The following is a 5,771-nucleotide window of genomic DNA, read 5'->3' as shown; positions in this document are numbered from 1 at the left end:
ATCAAAAGAACAAACACTCTTATTTTATTCCCACATTGTGAAAATAAAGTGCACATCATAACTCCCTCACCTCACCAACTAATAGCTCCCCCAAGCCAAGCTTGGGACTAGTAACCAATGGGGCTCATATATGCTTGTAATGTGGCTAAATATATAATCAATAAAAAGAGCACAAGCAACAACATGGATAGCAAGAAGGGAACACATGTATCTAATATCGTCTGAAGGCTACCTAAAAGAACAAATGCCTTCGTCCTCCTCAATGTGCATAATATTGAGCCATACAAACATTACTAATAGTTGCAAACCAATACTCAAATTCCTTGACATACCAGGAACTATCACACAATTCCTAATCAAATCAACTAGTCAAGCACTATATTCACAAACGGTTGGCAAAATTGACGCATGTTTAGGCATACAAACAATTAAACTTCAAATCATGATCAACAAATTCACAATGCTCATTATCATATACCAAGAATCAAAACAATATTTTTTCAAGTATGGGACACAGGGAAACATGATTTACAATTCATTGGAACTTATTTTTAGATTTTTTTTTTAATTTTTCAATTTTTTTTTTGTATTTTTCATATAGGAAAGCAATAAAACTACACTAGAAAGCAATTAAATCTATACTAGAAAGCGATAAAATAAAGAAAAGAGAGAAAGAGTTACCATATGTACAAGATCATCTCCCCCCAATCCAAATCAAGCAATGCCCTCATTGACTTGGGGGTGTAGCTAGGAGTAGCTACTCCTCATCATCATCCTCATCCATCCTCTAATAGCCACCTCCGTAGCTAGAGCCGGCGCCACCATGGCTCGTACCAACGCCACCATATCCTGAACCACATGCAAAGAAGTTGAGGTCTACATTCCCCCCTATCCCACCAAAAGGAGCATCGACCCCATAAACATGGACCGAAGAGTAGTCCACATAAGTACCATAGGCTCCAGGGGTCGAATACCCTCCTTGGGGGTATTAGAACCAGTCGGGAACAAGAGCCTCGGGTGGAATAGCCCCTCGGCGTGCATAATCATCATACATGGGGTATAAACCCATCCCGAGGTTCCTCTCCACCTGCCCAACCCTCCTATCTAGAGAACCTACTCTAGAGTCTAGATTTTGCACCATACCCTTTACTCTCCCCTGCCCCCTCTCAATCCTGTCAAGTTGGCTCTTAAAAGCCGAAAAGTCATATGGAGCATGGGGGTCTATGTTGTAATAAACGGAGGAGGTAGGGATGTCATATGTGTAGGGTTGGGGTGATGAGTGGGGTGGTGGTGAATGGTGAGCCTCCTGAGCCTCTCCTTGACCGTCTAACTCAAAAGTGTATGAAGGCTTTCCCTTTTCAAATTTGGTCAAGGTGGGGTTGGGTAGCTTAAAAGCTTGATCTCTCCTACCCGACTCTCGATGGACTATCCACCATGTCTCACCTCCCATGGGTTGAACCCAGTTAAGGCCTCATAGGTAAGCTAGGTCCATAAGGGTAGAACCCTCTACTTTCCTATGGCCGGTCGGGGTCCAACCTAGATGTTTTACTGCTATGTGGGTAACCAACCACTCAAAATATATAGGCGCCCTAGACTTACCCCCCTCGGCCGCATTGGCCACCCTTTGGAAGTGTTGGGCTATCCTATGCGGTATGTTTAATTTTTCAGCACTAGGGATCATGTAGGAGGCCAACAACTCAAGCTTATCCCTCCTAACATTTGCCGGCTCGTGCCACCCAAAGATTGTGAGGCCGACAAACCTTTGCCAAAACTTTGGGACGGGATGTTGAATCCACGTCCCCTTAGCATGTTGGAGGTTGGTTAAACCCTCCCGGTGAGTCTTCTATAAACCACGACAATGTGTTCTTGAGAGGGTTCAATGGGTTTATCCGATTTTAGCTCAAACAATTTTCCAAATTCTTTCAATGTCATACGCACATCATTGTTAAGCAAACGGAATTGAACATGAGTAATCAAAGCATTATTTTTAATCACATTGAAACTAGAAATAAATTCCAAAGTCAAATAATCATAAGTGTCATAATGCATTTGAAAAAGGCCACTCATTCCAATACCCTTGAATAGTTTTTCTACCGGTTTATCAAGTCCTAATCTAGACAAAGTAGGGTGATGAACAAAGCGTGTAGAGATTACCTGCCTCTCAATGAGGTTAAGCATCCTAGTTCGTTGCTCGGTTGAGGTGATAACCACTTCGTTCCATCCCAGAATTTTGAGTTTCGGGTCAACCATTGGTTGTTTTTGTTGCCTCGAACTCTCACCCCTTTGTTGCCTTGATCTTTTGGAAGCCATTTGAATATGAATGGTAGGATTTTGAAGCTTTCTCTCTCTAAGGGTTTTGAGAAATCTTGAGAGAAAGTGGTATAAATTTAGTGGAGAATGTAGAGGAAGGTGAAAGGATGAAGAATATGTAAAAATTTTGGAGTTTTGATTGATGAAATTGAGGAGATCTTGGAAAGAAAGTGAGGTTGAAGGTATGAAAATGGAGGTTTTAGAGAGAGAAAGTGCGAATGAAGAAGAAATAAGGAGGAAAAAGAAAAGAAGGGAGGAGAAAAAGAAATAAAGAGGGACGGCTAATTAGGCTCGCCCGATCGGGCGAGTAAATATGTTCTGGATTGTGCAGTTGCGCGCCCGATCGGGCGCGAACTCGAACAAAAATTTCACCCTTTGTTCGCCAGATTGGGCGAGCTTCGCCCGACAAATCTTTTTACTTCACTTGATTTCTCCAAAAATTCGCCCGATCGGGCAGCTTTGCCCGATCGGGCAAATTTTCCTTGATTTCTCTTCCTCACTTGCGCGCCTGATCGGGCGAGCCTCGCCCGATCGGGCAAAATAAAGGTCCAAAATTTCTTCACTTGCGCGCTCGATCAGGACTCCTTGCCCGATCGGGCGTATTTATGCTCGATTTTGACCCTTAGGTACGCGACCGATCGGGCCCGTGCCCAACTTGGAGTACGCATTCTTCTACTTTTTCTCTTTAAATCTCCTAACCTGTTGATCTAATACCTGTAAAAAAACATTTTGGAAAGGTAAAATTGCACTATCCCCACCTCTCTAAAAAAATATAAATAAAGGGAAAACTAGTTTAGAAAGCAAGAAATACGGGTTGCCTCCTGCAAAGCGCTGGTTTATCTAGTACTCGCACGAACCTCTTACCACATTGAAGCTCAAGATGAACCGGAACCGCTTAGGTGAAGTAGTTCAACCGCACCAATCGTAGCCCCCTCATGATATAGCTTAAGTCTTTGGCCATTAACCTTGAACTCATTACCATGCTCATTAAATAACTCCACATAACCAAATTTGTTAGCCCTTTTGACAGTTTAAGGACTCGACAACCTTGACTTTAACTTTCCTGGGAATAGTTTAAGTCTAGAGTTAAACAACACTTTATCACCCTCTTTGAAATCTCTCGGAAGGATCATCTTGTCGTTCCATCTCTTTGTCTTTTCCTTGTAGACACGTGCACTATAATAGGCCATCAACTTAAACTCATCAAGTTGGTTAAGTTGAAGTAACCTCTTTTCTCTCGCTAGTTTAGCATCCAAATTGAGCTCCTTAATATCCCAATATGCCTTATATTCTAATTCCACCGGAAGATGACATGCTTTACTGTACACGAGTCTATATGGAGTAGTACCTATCGGGGTCTTAAACGCAGTTCTGTATGCCCAAAGGGTGTCATCCAACTTATCGCTCCAATCTTTCCTTGATTTTGCCACCACCTTCTCTAGAATGGCCTTGATCTCACGGTTGGAAACTTCAACTTGGCCACTAGTTTGGGGATGGTAGGCTAAACCTGCCCTATGGTAAACACCATACTTTTTGAGGAGGGTATCTAGCTTCCGCTCATGAAAGTGGTATCCTCCATCACTGATTATAGCTCTAGGCACCCCAAATCTTGGAAAGATAGTCTTCTTGAAAAGTCCATGGACCACCTTGGCATCATTAGTAGGAGTGGCAATGGCCTCAAACCACTTGGATACATAGTCAATGGCGACAAGTATATAACGGTTCCCATTTGAAGAATGGAACGGTCCCATGTAATCAACACCCCAAACATAAAAAATTTCAACATCTAGAATCCCAGTTTGAGGCATCTCATGCCGCCGCGAGATGTTGCCAGTCCTCTGGCAAGAATCACAAGCCTGCACAAAAGTGTTAGCATCCTTAAACATATTAGGCCAATAGAAACCTGACTCATTAATCTTGGCCACCGTTTTGGCGGGGCCATGATGTCCTCCATAAGGTGAGGTGTGGCAACTAGTAAGCCCACCGTGAACTTCCCATTCAGGAACACACCTGCGAAATAATCCATCTGCACACTCACGAAACAAAAAAGGATCATCCCAAAAATAATGTTTAGCATCCTAAAGGAATTTCTTTTTCTGTTGGTAGGACAAGTCAGGAGGTAGAGTACCACCCACTAAATAATTAGCAAGATCAGCATACCAAGGGTGTTTCTCTACAACTGCATACAGGTTGTCATCAGGGAAAGAATCATCTATAGGAAGAGAATCCTTACCCTCATCATACCTGATACGTGACAAGTGGTCTACCACTACGTTCTCTGCTCCCTTTTTATCCTTTATCTCAATATTGAAATCCTGGAGCAAAAGAACCCAATGGAGTAGCCAAGGCTTTGATTTTGCCTTGGCTATCAAGTACTTCAGAGCTGCATGGTCAGTAAAAACAATAACTTTAGAACCAACAAGATATGATCTAAATTTTTCTAAAGCATAAATCATAGCAAGAAACTCCTTTTCCGTGGTGGCATAGTTGACTTGGGCTTCATCCAAAGTTTTACTTGCATAATAAATAGCATGCAAAACTTTGTTCTTTCTCTGTCCGAGCACGGCTCCTACTGCAAAGTCACTTGCATCACACATAATCTCGAAATGAAGATTCCAATAGAAAGCACATATTATGGGTGCCAATATCAAAGCCTGCTTTATCCTGTTAAAAGCCTCAAGACACTCGTCAGTAAAAATAAAAGGGGCATCCTCGAGTAAAAGCAAAGTTAGTGGTTTAGCAATTTTAAAAAAATCTTTGATAAAGCGACGATAAAACCCCGCATGACCTAAGAAACTTCTAACTCCCTTAACATTAACTGGGGGAGTTAATTGCTTAATCAATGAAATCTTAGCTTTGTCTACTTGTATACCCTTATCAGATACAATATGACCTAGAACTACTCCCTCTGTCACCATAAAGTGATATTTCTCCCAATTTAGCACCAAATTGCATTCTTCACATCGTTTTAAAATTTTAGCGAGATTTACTAAACATGTATCAAATGAAGAACCATACACGCTAAAATCATCCATAAAGACTTCCATAATAGACTCTATGAAATCAGAAAAAATGCTCATCATGCAATGTTGAAAGGTAGCGGGGTCATTACATAAACCAAAAGGCATCCTACGATATGCAAAAGTACCATAAGGACATGTAAATGTAGTCTTTTCCTGATCTTCAGGGTGAATTGGAATTTGGAAAAATCCCGAATACCCATCCAAATAGCAAAAGAACTTATGATTAGCTAACCTTTCAAGCCTTTGATCTATAAAGGGAAGGGGGAAGTGGTCCTTTTTAGTGGCGATATTTAATCTACGATAATCAATGCACATACGCAACCCTGTAACAATTCTAGTGGGAATCAATTCATTTTTCTCGTTTTTAATCACAGTCATCCCACCCTTCTTAGGCACCACCTGTACAGGACTTACCCACTTAGAGTCAGAAATAGGATA

This window comes from Chenopodium album, chromosome 9 (assembly GCF_948465745.1).
Source record: "Chenopodium album chromosome 9, dcCheAlbu1.1, whole genome shotgun sequence".
NCBI lineage: Eukaryota > Viridiplantae > Streptophyta > Magnoliopsida > Caryophyllales > Amaranthaceae > Chenopodium > Chenopodium album.
The sequence above is the reverse complement of the archived record's forward strand: the minus strand, read 5'-3'. Positions refer to the sequence as shown.